The sequence below is a fragment of the Artemia sp. Qi Xiang Cuo genome, chromosome 11 (genome assembly GCF_049724085.1).
Source record: "Artemia sp. Qi Xiang Cuo chromosome 11, ASM4972408v1, whole genome shotgun sequence".
NCBI classification, from domain to species: domain Eukaryota; kingdom Metazoa; phylum Arthropoda; class Branchiopoda; order Anostraca; family Artemiidae; genus Artemia; species Artemia sp. Qi Xiang Cuo.
Window position 1 is genome coordinate 48,708,712 of NC_142804.1, and position 15,812 is coordinate 48,724,523.

The 15,812-nt window shown below is 30.4% G+C and overlaps 1 protein-coding gene across 1 annotated transcript in view; it reads right to left on the reverse strand.

Annotated features, from left to right (window-relative positions):
* Positions 1-15,812, reverse strand: part of LOC148947080 (protein KRI1 homolog) — a 434,670-nt gene that overhangs the window by 16,993 nt on the left and 401,865 nt on the right. The window lies entirely within an intron of this gene.

Below are 15,812 nucleotides of genomic sequence, written 5' to 3' on the forward strand. Positions count from 1 at the left end.
AGAACACTTTCTTATTAGATCCTGTTCTGGGCCAATCCATTAATATTTGCCCGGGGTTGAGATAATTTTTGTTACAAAATTCTATCATAAGCCCCAGTAGTGTTGAATTTTCTTCCCATGTAAAGTAAAAAAAAACTACGACGTAGATATGAGGACCACACTGCCCAATGACGATAAATAACAGTTCAAATAGGGATAAATCCTTTTTTAGAAAGTGAAAAAACAATGACAAAAATACTGGATATTTCGATCACATATACAGTGACCGTCATCAGCATATAAAAAAAAAAAAAAAAAAAAAAAAAAAAAAAAAAAAAAAACGACGAATAGTAAAAAGGAGATATAAAAGGAAAGACGGGGAGGGGAGATTTGCTTATTAAAATTTCAATTATGAAGGAGATAAGTTCTTTTATATCTTTAGTGAAAAATGTTATTGGGGTAAGAAGGGGGACTCCTGAAAAAGCAGAAAGAGTAAGGTGAGATCTAAAGAGGAAAATGATTATGGAAAAGCGACTTTTCTGGGGGATATGGAGAATACAATTGACGAAACACATGAGGGTTTTTAGTGTTCTGCCCTAAAGAGTAGCCAGATTGGCCTCGCGAAGAAGAGGGACTTTGTCCTTATCAAAGATAATTCTTACCCGCTCATAATTCTACGACCTTCTTGCACTTTTTTTTCTCTCTCGTATATTCTATGTATATCTCATATATTCAAAACAGCCTTCTGTCCTTAGAGCAAATCCCTAGGCCATAGCTTTTTTTAATCTTGCTGACGTTTATACTACACCTTTGTACTAACTTCAATCTAAACTTTACTTTCCTAGCTCAGTTTACTCAAAAAAGTTTAGTTTTGAACTTAGCCTTTTCATATAACCAAATTCTTACTGAAACTAAATATTCGTCTATTTTATGAAAGCCAGAGAAATCAAAAGGTCTTATTTATGACACTTCAATTCCCCACAGCACATCATTCAGCTTCAAATACCTTTTAATACAAAGTTTTCATGGTTAAGAAACATGGGACAAGATAAAAATCCTGGACCATTACGTGGATGGGGGGGGAGGGAACATAGTTAGGAATCATATCGATCCCGCTTCCTGATATAAAGCCAAAAGGTGACCTTTTTGGTAATTTGTTTTAGGTCGTCAGTAGAGATGCCTTATTGACTCGTGACAGGAGTCCATATATGGGCATAGAGTCATTAGTGAGAATGATTGCGTAATCGGTCAATGACCTCCTTCTCCAGGTGTGTTTTTGGCACGCTCTCAGCGAATGTCAATGTTGTTGTTATTGTTTCCGAGGCAAAATGCCAAGGTCAATGTTGTTGTTGTTTTGAACAGAGTAATTAGAGAGAACACGTGGTTAATGGGGTCAATGTTGTTGTTGTTGTTGTAAGTGCACGCTCGATGCAGATGTTATGATCCAGAAATAGTATTTGTTATTGTTATTCGAGCCAGATGTTATGAGGCTCCCGGAAACAGTTAATTAATGTCTGACAGATGACGTCAAGTTAATTAATGTCCTTGCATTTCCAAAGAGAATTGTCACCGAGAAACAGTTAGATCACACATGATGTCATGATTGATTGATTGACACAAAAGGGGAATTAATTTGTTGTTCTATAGAGAATTGATTCACGAAAGGGGAATTAATTTGGAGTTCTAACAAGAGAATCGTTTCCGAGCAAATGTTTTGATCTTAGCGCGCGAAAAGGTTTCCAATTAATTTGAAATGCATTAGCGCAGAGATGCCAAACAAAAGGAACACGCTGAATTACGTTTAGGGATTATTTGGGCGAAACTGTTTTAGACAGGTTATGGAACTATTTCGGCGAAACACTTAGAGACATTATAAAATATGATTTTGAAGAGATTTTGGAGGAGGGTTTGAGTGTGGTCGTTATAATACACAAGTTTCAATTGAACAGTGTTGTGAGGTCCTCTACCCCAACCCAAAGGGCCCCGATTGCTCTACCCCAACCCCGAAGGAAGCCCCCGGTCCTCAAAGGTCCCCCAAGCTCCCAAAGGGCCACCGGCGCCCCCAAAGGCCCACCCAGACCTCCAAAGGCCATCCCCGGGCCCCCCCAAAGGCCCATCGAGCTCCCAAAGGACCATCGGGTCCCCAAAGGCCCTCCACCGGTCCCCAAATGTCCCCCGGACTCCCAAAGGCCCTCCCTGTGCCCCAAAGGTCCCCCGGGCCAGAGAAGCACCACAGGGATGCGCCGCGGGTCAGGAAAGCGCCGCAGGGATGCGCCGCAGGATGCGCCGCAAGGTCGTGGGAAGCACCGCAGGGATGCGCCGCGGGTCTGGAAAGCGCCGCAGGGGATGCGCCACAGGGAGGCACCGCATGAAAGCGCCGCAGGATGCGCCGCAGGGATGCGCCGCAAAAAAGTAAACTAAAAAGTAAAAATTTTGAAATGTTACCCCCCAAAGGCCCTCCTCTGGTCCTCAAACGGCCCCCGGGCCCCCAAAGGTCTCCCGGACCCCAAACGCCCTCCTCAGACCCTCAAAGGCCCTCCTCTGGTCCTCAAAGGGCCCCCGGAACCCCAAAGGGCACCCGGGACCCCAGAGGCCCTCCCCCCGGTCCTCAAAGGGCCCCCGGACCCCCAAAGGGCACCCCGGACCCCAGAGGCCCCGGCCCCCAAAGGGCACCCCGGACCCCAGAGGCCCTTCCCCCGGTCCTCAAAGGTCCCCCGGGCCCGAGAAGCGCCACGGGTCGGGAATGCGCCGCAGGGGGTGCGCCGCGGGTCAGGAAAGCGCCGCAGGGGGTGCGCCACACGGGATGCGCCACAGTGGATGTTCCGCGAGGTCAGAAAAGCGCCGCAGGGGATGCGCCGCAGGGAGGCACCGCAGGAAAGCGCCGCAGGATGCGCCGCACCCGGAAGAAGAAAAGTTCAACTTCGATTCTGAATTTTCTCAATGAAAATGAAATAAGTTATTGATCAATTCTATTTTCCCAAAATAATATAAAATTTTCCACTTCAATTCAGATTTTTCTCAAAGAGATGAAAAAATTTAAAATATTGTTCCAAATTTTTCTTAGAAGATAGAAAAGATCAAGTTCTAATCTGAATTTACCAAAGAAGGCAATTCAATTCTAATTTCACCAGAGAAAATAAAAAGCTTACTCTTCACTTTTAAGTTCACTAAGACATAAAAAATTTAAAGTTCTCTTCTAAATTTTTCCGTAGAAGATAGGAAAAGTTATACTATGATAGTGATTATTTTCAATGGAGATAAAAATTTTCCCTTTAATTCTAAATTTTCTTAAATTCAAGTCCGACCTTCCCCAAAGAGTCAAATTTAAAGTTCTATTACAAATATTTTCACGGAACAAGAAAAGTCCCAAGACATAAAAAATTTAAAGTTCACTTCTAAATTTTTCCGTAGAAGATAGGAAAAGTTATACTATGATTGTGATTATTTTCTATGAAGATAAAAAATTTCACTTTAATTATAAATTTTCTTAAATTCAGTTCTGACCAGTCTCAGAGATGAAAAAATTTAAAGTTCTGTTCCAAATATTTCCCCGGAAGAAGAAAAGTTCTACTTCAAGTCCGAATTTTCCCAATGAAAATGAAATAATTTATTGATCAATTCCAATTTACCACCATAATCTAAAATATTCCACTTAACGTCAGCATTTTCTCAAATATATGAAAAAATTTAAAGTTATAGTAGAAATATGTCCCCAGACGAAAACAAGCTCAACTTAAATTCTGAATTTTCCCTATTAAAATTAAATAATTGTATGATCAATTCTTTTTTCCCAAATAATAGAAAATTTTCAAATTAAATTAAGATTTTTCTCGAATAGATTTAAAAAATTTAAAATATTGTTCCAAATTTTTCTTAGAAGATAGAAAAGATCAAGTTCTAATCTGAATTTTACCAAAGAACACAATTCAATTCTAATTTCACCAGAGAAAATAAGAAGCTTACTCTTGACTTTTAAGTTCACCAAGACATAAAAAATTTAAAGTTCACTTCTAAATTTTTCCGTAGAAGATAGGAAAAGTTATACTATGATAGTGATTATTTTCCATGAAGATAAAAAGTTTCACTTCAATTCTAAACTTTCTTAAATTCAATTCCAACCTTTCTCAAAGAGTCAAATTTAAAGTTCTATTCCAAATATTTTCACGGAACAAGAAAAGTCCCAAGACATAAAAAATTTAAATTTCACTTCTAAATTTTTCCGTAGAAGATAGGAAAAGTTATACTATGATTGTGATTAATTTCTATGAAGATAAAAAATTTCACTTTAATTCTAAATTTTCTTAAATTCAATTCCAACCTTTCTCAAAGAGTCAAATTTAAAGTTCTATTCCAAATTTTTCACAGAAGATAAAAAAGTTCAACTTCGATTCTGAATTTTCTCAATGAAAATGAAATAATTTATTGATCAATTCTATTTTACCAAAATAATATAAAATTTTCCACTTCAATTCAGATTTTTCTCAAAGAGATGAAGAAATTTAAAGTTCAATTCTAATTTTTCGATGGAAGATAGAAAAAGTAATACCATACTTGTGAATATTTTCCTGGAAGATAAAAAGTTCTAGTTCAATTTAAAATTTTCTCAACGAAGTGAAGAAGTTCAAGTTCTCTTCTGAACTTTACCAAAGAACACACTTCAATTCTAATTTCTCCAGAGAAAACAAAAATCTTCCACTTCAGTTCTTTATTTCACAAAGACATAAAGAAATTTAAAGTTCAATTCTAATTTTTCGTTCGATTCTGAATTTTCTCATTGAAAATGAAATAAGTTATTGGTCAATTCTATTTTCCCAAAATAATATAAAAATTTTCCACTTCAGTTCAGATTTTTCTCAAAGAGATGAAAAATTTAAAATACTATTCCAAATTTTACATAAAAGATAGAAAAGTTCAAGTTCTCTTCTGAATTTTACCAACAAACACAATTGAATTTTAATTTCTCCAGAGAAAATAAAAAGCTTCCACTTCAGTTTTAAGTTCACCAAGACATAAAAAATTTAAAGTTCTGTTCTAAATTTTTCTGTAGAAGATAGGAAAAGCTATACTATGATAGTGATTATTTTCCATGAAGATAAAAAGTTTCACTTTAATTCTAAATTTTCTTAAATTCAGTTCCGACTTTTCAGATAGAGATAAAAAAATTTAGTTCTGTTCAATATATTTTCTCTGAAGAAGAAAAGTTCAACTTCGATTCTGAATTTTCTCATTGAAAATGAAATGTTATTGACCAATTCTATTTTCCCAAAATAATATAAAAAATTTTCCACTTCAGTTCAGATTTTTCTCAAAGAGATGAAAAATTAAAAATACTATTCCAAATTTTACATAGAAGATAGAAAAGTTCAAGTTCTCTTCTGAATTTTACCAACAAACACAATTCAATTCTAATTTCTCCAGAGAAAACAAAAATCTTACACTTCAGTTCTTTATTTCACAAAGAAATAAAGAAATTTAGAGTTCAATTCTAGATTTTTCGGTGGAATATAAAAAGTTCTAGTTCAATTTAAAATTTTCTCAACGAAGTGAAGAAAAATTCAAGTTCTCTTCTGAATTTTACCAAAGAACACAATTCAATTCTAATTTCACCAGAGAAAATCAAAATCTTTCACTTAAGTTCTTTATTTCACAAAGACATAAAGAAATTTAAAGTTCATTTCTAAATTTTTCGGCGGAAACAAGAAAAAGTAATACCATACTTGTGAATAGTTTCCCGGAATATAAAAAGTTCTAGTTCAATTTAAAATTTTCTCAATGAAGTGAAAAAAAAAATTCAAGTTCTCTTCTGAATTTTACCAGAGAACACAATTCAATTCTAATTTTCACCAGAGAAAATAAAAATCTTCCACTTCAGTTCTATATTTCACAATGACATAAAGAAATTTAAAGTTCAATTCTTAAATTTTTCGGTGGAAGATAGAAAAAGTAATACCATACCTGTGAATATTTTCCCGGAAAATAAAAATTTCTAGTTCAATTTAAAATTTTCTCAACGAAGTCAAGGAAAGTTCAAGTTCTCTTCTGAATTTTCTCAATGAAAAAGAAATAAGTTATTGTTCATTTCTGTTCACACAAAATAATATAAAAATTTCCACTTCAGTTCAGATTTTTCTCAAAGAGATGAAAAAATTTAAAGTTCCGTTCCAAATATTTTCCCAGGGGAAGAAAAGTTCAACTTCGATTCTAAATTTTCTAAATGAAAATGAAATGAGTTATTGATCAATTCTATTTTCCCAAAATAATATAAAAATTTTACACTTCAGTTCAGATTTTTCTCAAACATATGAAAAAATTTAAAATACTTTTCAAAATTTTTCATATAATTTAAAAAAGTTCAAGTTCTCTTCTTAATTTTACCAAACAACACAATTCAATTATAATTTCACCAGAGAAAATAAAAAGCTTCCGCGTCAGTTTTAAGTTCACCAAGGCATAAAAGTTTAAAGTTCACTTCTAAATTTTTCCGTAGAAGATAGGAAAAGTTATCCTATGATTGTGATTATTTTCGATGAAGATAAAAAGTTTCACTTTAATTCTAAATTTTCTTAAATTCAATTCCGACCTTTCTCAAAGAGATCAAAAAATTTAAAGTTCTGTTCTAAATATTTTCCCGAGAGAAGAAAAGTTCAACTTCAATTCTGAATTTTCTCAATGAAAATGAAATAAGTTTTTGATCATTTCTATTTTCCCAAAATAAATATAAAAATTTTCCACTTCAGTTCAGATTTTTCTCAAAGAGATGAAGAAATACAAAATCCTGTTCCAAATTTTTCATAGAAGTTAAAAAAGTTCAAGTTCTCTTCAGAATTTTACCAAAGAACACAATTCAATTCTAATTTCACCAGAGAAAACAAAATCTTCCACTTCAGTTCTATATTTCACAAAGACATAAAGAAATTTAAAGTTCAATTCTAAGTTTTTCGGTACACAAAATCAGAAAAATGTTCAATGTTCCTTTAGTACCTACGCAATTAGGCTAAAAATGAAGATATTTATGCTCAGTTTCGACTCGATATGGCTAAGTTTGTTAAAGACAAGCTATTTTCTTACGAAAACACACAAAATCAGAAAAAATGTTCAATGTTCCTTTAGTACCTACGCAATTAGGCTAAAAATGAAGATATTTATGCTCAGTTTCAACTCGCTATGTCTACGTTTGCTAAAGACAAGCTATTTTCTTGCGAAAACACACAAAATCAGAAAAAAAATGTTCAATGTTCCTATAGTACCTACGCAATTAGACTAAAAATGAAGATATTTATGCAGAGTTTCAACTATCTATGGCTAAGTTTGCTAAAGACAAGCTATTTTCTTGCGAAAACACAAACAAAATCAGAAAAAAATTTTCAATATTCCTTTAGTACCTACGCAATTAGGCTAAAAGTGAAGATATTTATGCAGAGTTTCAGCTCGCTATGACTAAGTGTGCTAAAGACAAGCTATTTTCATGCGAAAACACAAACAAAATCAGAAAAAATGTTCAATGTTCCTTTAGTACCTACGCAATTAGGCTTAAATGAAGATATTTATGCAGAGTTTCAACTATCTATGGCTAAGTTTGCTAAAGACAAGCTATTTTCTTGCGAAAACACAAACAAAATCAGAAAAAATGTTCAAAGTTCCTTTAGTACCTATGCAAATAGTCTAAAAATGAATATATTTATTCACAGTTTAAAATAGATTTGTATATTTTTTAAAAAGAACCGATATTTTCTTGCGCATAAAAAAAAACTCAGAAAAAATGTTATATGTTACAATATTACATATACATTTCGACTAAAAATTAAAATATTTATGCACAGTTTCTACTAGATATGGCTAAGTTGTCTAAATACAAGATATTTTCTTGCGAAAACACACAAAATCAGGAAAAATGTTGTTAGGTTAGGTTAAGTTAGATTAGGTTAGCCTACGTACGCGCGCATATAGGTTAGATTAGGTTGGATTAAGTTAGGTTAGGTTAAGTTAGGTTAGGTTAGATAAGTTAGGTTAGGTTAAGTTAGGTTAGGTTAGATTAAGTTAGGTTAGGTTAGGTTAGGCTAGGTTAGCCTACGTACGCGCGCGTACGTAGGCTAACCTAGCCTAACCTAACTTAACCTAACCTAACTTAATCTAACCTAACCTAACTTAACCTAACCTAACTTACCTAACGTAACTTAACCTAACCTAACTTAACCCAACCTAATCTAACCTACATGCGCGCGTACGTAGGCTAACCTAATCTAACTTAACCTAACCTAACAATATTTTTTCTGATTTTGTGTGTTTTCGCAAGAAAATAGCTTGTCTTTAGCAAACTTAGCCATAGCTAGTTGAAACTATGCATAAATATCTTCATTTTTAGTCTAATTGTGTAGGTACTAAATGAACATTAAACATTTTTTCTGATTTTGTGTGTTTTCGCAAGAAAATAACTTGTCATTAGCAAACTTAGCCATAGATAGTTGAAACTGTGCATAAATATCTTCATTTTTAGCCTAATTGTGTAGGTACTAAAGGAACTTTGAACATTTTTTCTGATTTCGTTTGTGTTTTCGCAAGAAAATAGCTTGTCTTTAGCAAACTTAGTCATAGCTAGTTGAAACTGTGCATAAATATCTTCATTTTTAGCCTAATTGTGTAGGTACTAGAGGAACATTGAAAATTTTTTCTGATTTTGTGTGTTTTCGCAAGAAAATAGCTTGTCTTTAGCAAACGTAGCCATAGCAAGTTGAAACTCTGCATAAATATCTTCATTTTTAGCCTAATTGTGTAGGTACTAAAGGAACATTGACCATTTTTTCTGATTTTGTTTGTGTTTTCGCATGAAAATAGCTTGTCTTTAGCAAACTTAGCCATAGCTAGTTGAAACTCTGCATAAATATCTTCATTTTTAGCCTAAATGCGTAGTTACTAAAGGATTATTGAACATTTTTTCTTATTTTTTGTGTTTTCGCAAGAAAATAGCTTGTATTTACCAAACTTAGACATAGATAGTAGAAACTCTGCATAAATATCTTCAATTAAGCCTAAGTTCGTAGGTACTAAAGGAACATTGAACATTTTTCTGATTTTTTTTGTGTTTTCGCAAGAAAATAGCTTGTCTTTAGCAAACTTAGTCATAGCGAGTTGAAACTCTGCATAAATATCTTCGTTTTTAGCCTAATTTCGTAGGGAATAAAGTACTATTTATCATTTTTCTGATTTTGTTTGTGTTTTCTCAAAAAAATAGATTGTCTCTAGCAAACTTACTCTTAGCTAGTTTAAACTCTGCATAGATATTTTCATTTTTAGTCTAATTTCGTAGGTAATAAATGACCATCGAACATTTTTTTTCTGAGTATGTTTGTGTTTTCGCAAGAAAATAGCTTGTCTTTAGCAAACGTAGCCATAGCGAGTTGAAACTGAGCATAGATATCTTCATTTTTAGCCTAATTGTGTAGGTACTAAAGGAACATTGAACATTTTTTCTGATTTTGTGTGTTTTCGCACGAAAATAGCTTGTCTTTAGCAAACTTAGCCATATCGAGTTGAAACTGTGCATAAATATCTTCATTTTTAGCCTAATTGCGTAGGTACTAAAGGAACATTGAACTTTTTTCTGATTTTGTGTACCGAAAAACTTAGAATTGAACTTTAAGTTTCTTTATGTCTTTGTGAAATAAAGAACTGAAGTGGAAGATTTTGTTTTCTCTGGTGAAATTAGAATTGAATTGTGTTCTTTGGTAAAATTCTGAAGAGAACTTGAACTTTTTTAACTTCTATGAAAAATTTGGAACAGTATTTTGTATTTCTTCATCTCTTTGAGAAAAATCTGAACTGAAGTGGAAAATTTTTATATTTATTATGGGAAAATAGAAATGATCAAAAACTTATTTCATTTTCATTGAGAAAATTCAGAATTGAAGTTGAACTTTTCTTCTCCCGGGAAAATATTTAGAACAGAACTTTAAATTTTTTGATCTCTTTGAGAAAGGTCGGAATTGAATTTAAGAAAATTTAGAATTAAAGTGAAACTTTTTATCTTCATGGAAAATAATCACAATCATAGGATAACTTTTCCTATCTTCTACGGAAAAATTTAGAAGTGAACTTTAAACTTTTATGCCTTGGTGAACTTAAAACTGACGCGGAAGCTTTTTATTTTCTCTGGTGAAATTAGAATTTAATTGTGTTCTTTGGTAAAATTCAGAAGAGAACTTGAACTTTTTTAAATTATATGAAAAATTTTGAACAGTATTTTAAATTTTTTCATATGTTTGAGAAAAATCTGAACTGAAGTGTAAAATTTTTATATTATTTTGGGAAAATAGAATTGATCAATAACTTATTTCATTTTCATTGAGAAAATTTAGAATCGAAGTTGAACTTTTCTTCTCCTGGGAAAATATTTGGAACGGAACTTTAAATTTTTTCATCTCTTTGAGAAAAATCTTAACTGAAGTGGAAATTTTTATATTATTTTGTGTGAATAGAAATGATCAATAACTTATTTCTTTTTCATTGAGAAAATTCAGAAGAGAACTTGAACTTTCCTTGACTTCGTTGAGAAAATTTTAAATTGAACTAGAAATTTTTATTTTCCGGGAAAATATTCACAGGTATGGTATTACTTTTTCTATCTTCCACCGAAAAATTTAAGAATTGAACTTTAAATTTCTTTATGTCATTGTGAAATATAGAACTGAAGTGGAAGATTTTTATTTTCTCTGGTGAAAATTAGAATTGAATTGTGTTCTCTGGTAAAATTCAGAAGAGAACTTGAATTTTTTTTCACTTCATTGAGAAAATTTTAAATTGAACTAGAACTTTTTATCTTCCGGGAAAATATTCACAAGTATGGTATTACTTTTTCTTGTTTCCGCCGAAAAATTTAGAAATGAACTTTAAATTTCTTTATGTCTTTGTGAAATAAAGAACTTAAGTGAAAGATTTTGATTTTCTCTGGTGAAATTAGAATTGAATTGTGTTCTTTGGTAAAATTCAGAAGAGAACTTGAATTTTTCTTCACTTCGTTGAGAAAATTTAAAATTGAACTAGAACTTTTTATCTTCCGGGAAAATATTCAAAAGTATGGTATTACTTTTTCTATCTTCCACCGAAAAATTTAGAATTGAAATCTAAATTTCTTTATTTCTTTGTGAAATAAAGAAATGAAGTGTAAGATTTTTGTTTTCTCTGGAGAAATTAGAATTGAATTAGTCGGAACTGAATTTAAGAAAATTTAGAATTAAAGTGAAACTTTTTATCTTCATGGAAAATAATCACTATCATAGTATAACTTTTCCTATCTTCTACAGAAAAATTTAGAACAGAACTTTAAATTTTTTATGTCTTGGTGAACTTAACACTGAAGTGGAAGCTTTTTTTTTTCTCTGGAGAAATTAGAATTCAATTGTGTTTGTTGGTAAAATTCAGAAGAGAACTTGAACTTTTCTATCTTTTATGTAAAATTTGGAATAGTATTTTAAATTTTTCATCTCTTTGAGAAAAATCTGAACTGAAGTGGAAAATTTTTATATTATTTTGGGAAAATAGAATTGACCAATAACTTATTTCATTTTCAATGAGAAAATTCAGAATCGAACGAAAAATTAGAATTGAACTTTAAATTTCTTTATGTCTTTGTGAAATAAAGAACTGAAGTGGAAGATTTTTGTTTTCTCTGGAGAAATTAGAATTGAAGTGTGTTCTTTGGTAAAGTTCAGAAGAGAACTTGAACTTTTCTTCACTTCGTTGAGAAAATTTTAAATTGAACTAGAACTTTTTATCTTCCAGGAAAATATTCACAAGTATGGTATTACTTTTTCTATCTTCCACCGAAAAATTAGAATTGAACTTTAAATTTCTTCATCTCTTTGAGAAAAATCTGAATTGAAGTGGAAAATTTTATATTATTTTGGTAAAATAGAATTGATCAATAACTTATTTCATTTTCATTGAGAAAATTCAGAATCGAAGTTGAACTTTTTTATCTTCTGTGAAAAATTTGGAATAGAACTTTAAATTTGACTCTTTGAGAAAGGTTGGAATTGAATTTAAGAAAATTTAGAATTAAAGTGAAATTTTTTATCTTCATAGAAAATAATCACAATCATAGTATAACTTTTCCTATCTTCTACGGAAAAATTTAGAAGTGACCTTTAAATTTTTTATGTCTTGGGACTTTTCTTGTTCCGTGAAAATATTTGGAATAGAACTTTAAATTTGACTCTTTGAGAAAGGTTGGAATTGAATTTAAGAAAGTTTAGAATTGAAGTGAAACTTTTTATCTTCATGGAAAATAATCACTATCATAGTATAACTTTTCCTATCTTCTACGGAAAAATTTAGAAGTGAACTTTAAATTTTTTATGTCTTGGTGAACTTAAAAGTCAAGAGTAAGCTTCTTATTTTCTCTGGTGAAATTAGAATTGAATTGTGTTCTTTGGTAAAATTCAGATTAGAACTTGATCTTTTCTATCTTCTAAGAAAAATTTGGAACAATATTTTTAATTTTTTCATCTCTTTGAGAAAAATCTGAATTGAAGTGGAAAATTTTATATTATTTTGGGAAAATAGAATTGATCAATAACTTATTTCATTTTCATTGAGAAAATTCAGAATCGAAGTTGAACTTTTCTTCTTCCGGGGAAATATTTGGAACAGAACTTTAAATTTTTTCATCTCTTTGAGAAAAATCTGAATTGAAGTGGAAAATTTTATATTATTTTGGGAAAATAGAATTGATCAATAACTTATTTCATTTTCATTGAGAAAATTCAGAATTGAAGTTGAACTTTTCTTCTCCCGGGAAAATATTTAGAACATAACTTTAAATTTTTGATCTCTTTGAGAATGGTCAGAACTGAATTTAAGAAAATTTAGAATTAAAGTGAAACTTTTTATCTTCATGGAAAATAATCACAATCATAGGATAACTTTTCCTATCTTCTACGGAAAAATTTAGAAGTGAACTTTAAATTTTTATGCCTTGGTGAACTTAAAACTGACGCGGAAGCTTTTTATTTTTTCTGGTGAAATTAGAATTGAATTGTGTTCTTTGGTAAAATTCAGAAGAGAACTTGAACTTTTTTAACTTCTATGAAAAATTTGGAACAGTATTTTAAATTTTTTCATCTGTTTGAGAAAAATCTGAACTGAAGTGGAAAATTTTTATATTATTTTGGGAAAATAGAATTGATCAATAACTTATTTCATTTTCATTGAGAAAATTTAGAATCGAAGTTGAACTTTTCTTCTCCTGGGAAAATATTTGGAACGGAACTTTAAATTTTTTCATCTCTTTGAGAAAAATCTGAACTGAAGTGGAAATTTTTATATTATTTTGTGTGAATAGAAATGATCAATAACTTATTTCTTTTTCATTGAGAAAATTCAGAAGAGAACTTGAACTTTCCTTGACTTCGTTGAGAAAATTTTAAATTGAACTAGAAATTTTTATTTTCCGGGAAAATATTCACAGGTCTGGTATTACTTTTTCTATCTTCCACCGAAAAATTTAGAATTGAACTTTAAATTTCTTTATGTCATTGTGAAATATAGAACTGAAGTGGAAGATTTTTATTTTCTCTGGTGAAAATTAGAATTGAATTGTGTTCTCTGGTAAAATTCAGAAGAGACCTTGAATTTTTTTTCACTTCATTGATAAAATTTTAAATTGAACTAGAACTTTTTATCTTCCGGGAAAATATTCACAAGTATGGTATTACTTTTTCTTGTTTCCACCGAAAAATTTAGAAATGAACTTTAAATTTCTTTATGTCTTTGTGAAATAAAGAACTAAAGTGAAAGATTTTGATTTTCTCTGGTGAAATTAGAATTGAATTGTGTTCTATGGTAAAATTCAGAAGAGAACTTGAATTTTTCTTCACTTCGTTGAGAAAATTTAAAATTGAACTAGAACTTTTTATCTTCCGGGAAAATATTCACAAGTATGGTATTATTTTTTCTATCTTCCACCGAAAAATTTAGAATTGAACTCTAAATTTCTTTATTTCTTTGTGAAATAAAGAACTGAAGTGTAAGATTTTTGTTTTCTCTGGAGAAATTAGAATTGAATTGTGTTTGTTGGTAAAATTCAGAAGAGAACTTGAACTTTTCTATCTTCTATGTAAAATTTGGAATAGTATTTTAAATTTTTCATTTCTTTGAGAAAAATCTGAACTGAAGTGGAAAATTTTTTATATTATTTTGGGAAAATAGAATTGGTCAATAACTTATTACATTTTCAGTGAGAAAATTCAGAATCGAAGTTGAACTTTTCTTCTTCCGAGAAAATATATTGAACAGAACTTTAAATTTTTTCATCTCTATCTGAAAAGTCGGAACTGAATTTAAGAAAATTTAGAATTAAAGTGAAAATTTTTATCTTCATGGAAAATAATCACTATCATAATATAACTTTTTCTATCTTCCACCGAAAAATTTAGAACAGAACTTTAAATTTTTTATGTCCTGGTGAACTTAAAACTGAAGTGGAAGCTTTTTATTTTCTCTGGAGAAATTAAAATTGAATTGTGTTTGTTGGTAAAATTCAGAAGAGAACTTGAACTTTTCTATCTTCTATGTAAAATTTGGAATAGTATTTTAAATTTTTCATCTCTTTGAGAAAAATCTGAATTTAAGTGGAAAATTTTATATTATTTTGGGAAAATAGAATTGATCAATAACTTATTTCATTTTCAATGAGAAAATTCAGAATCGAACGAAAAATTAGAATTGAACTTTAAATTTCTTTATGTCTTTGTGAAATAAAGAACTGAAGTGGAAGATTTTTGTTTTCTTTGGAGAAATTAGAATTGAAGTGTGTTCTTTGGTAAAGTTCAGAAGAGAACTTGAACTTTTCTTCACTTCGTTGAGAAAATTTTAAATTGAAATAGAACTTTTTATCTTCCAGGAAAATATTCACAAGTATGGTATTATTTTTTCTATCTTCCATCGAAAAATTAGAATTGAACTTTAAATTTCTTCATCTCTTTGAGAAAAATCTGAATTGAAGTGGAAAATTTTATATTATTTTGGTAAAATAGAATTGATCAATAAATTATTTCATTTTCATTGAGAAAATTCAGAATCGAAGTTGAACTTTTTTATCTTCTGTGAAAAATTTGGAATAGAACTTTAAATTTGACTCTTTGAGAAAGGTTGGAATTGAATTTAAGAAAATTTCGAATTAAAGTGAAATTTTTTATCTTCATAGAAAATAATCATAATCATAGTATAACTTTTCCTATCTTCTACGGAAAATTTTAGAAGTGGCATTTAAATTTCTTATGTCTTGGGACTTTTCTTGTTCCGTGAAAATATTTGGAATAGAACTTTAAATTTAACTTTTTGAGAAAGGTCGGAATTGAATTTAAGAAAATTTAGAATTAAAGTGAAACTTTTTATCTTCATGGAAAATAATCACAATCATAGTATAACTTTTCCTATCTTCTACGGAAAAATTTAGAAGTGAACTTTAAATTTGTTATGTCTTGGTGAACTTAGAAGTGAAGAGTAAGCTTCTTATTTTCTCTGGTTAAATTAGAATTGAATTGTGTTCTTTGGTAAAATTCAGATTAGAACTTGATCTTTTCTATCTTCTAAGAAAAATTTGGAACAATATTTTTAATTTTTTCATCTCTTTGAGAAAAATCTGAATTGAAGTGAAAAATTTTATTTTATTTTGGGAAAATAGGATTGTTCAATATCTTATTTCATTTTCATTGAGAAAATTCAGAATCGAAGTTGAACTTTTCTTCTTCAGGGGAAATATTTGGAACAGAACTTTAAATTTTTTCATCTCTTTGAGAAAAATCTGAATTGAAGTGCAAAATTTTATATTATTTTGG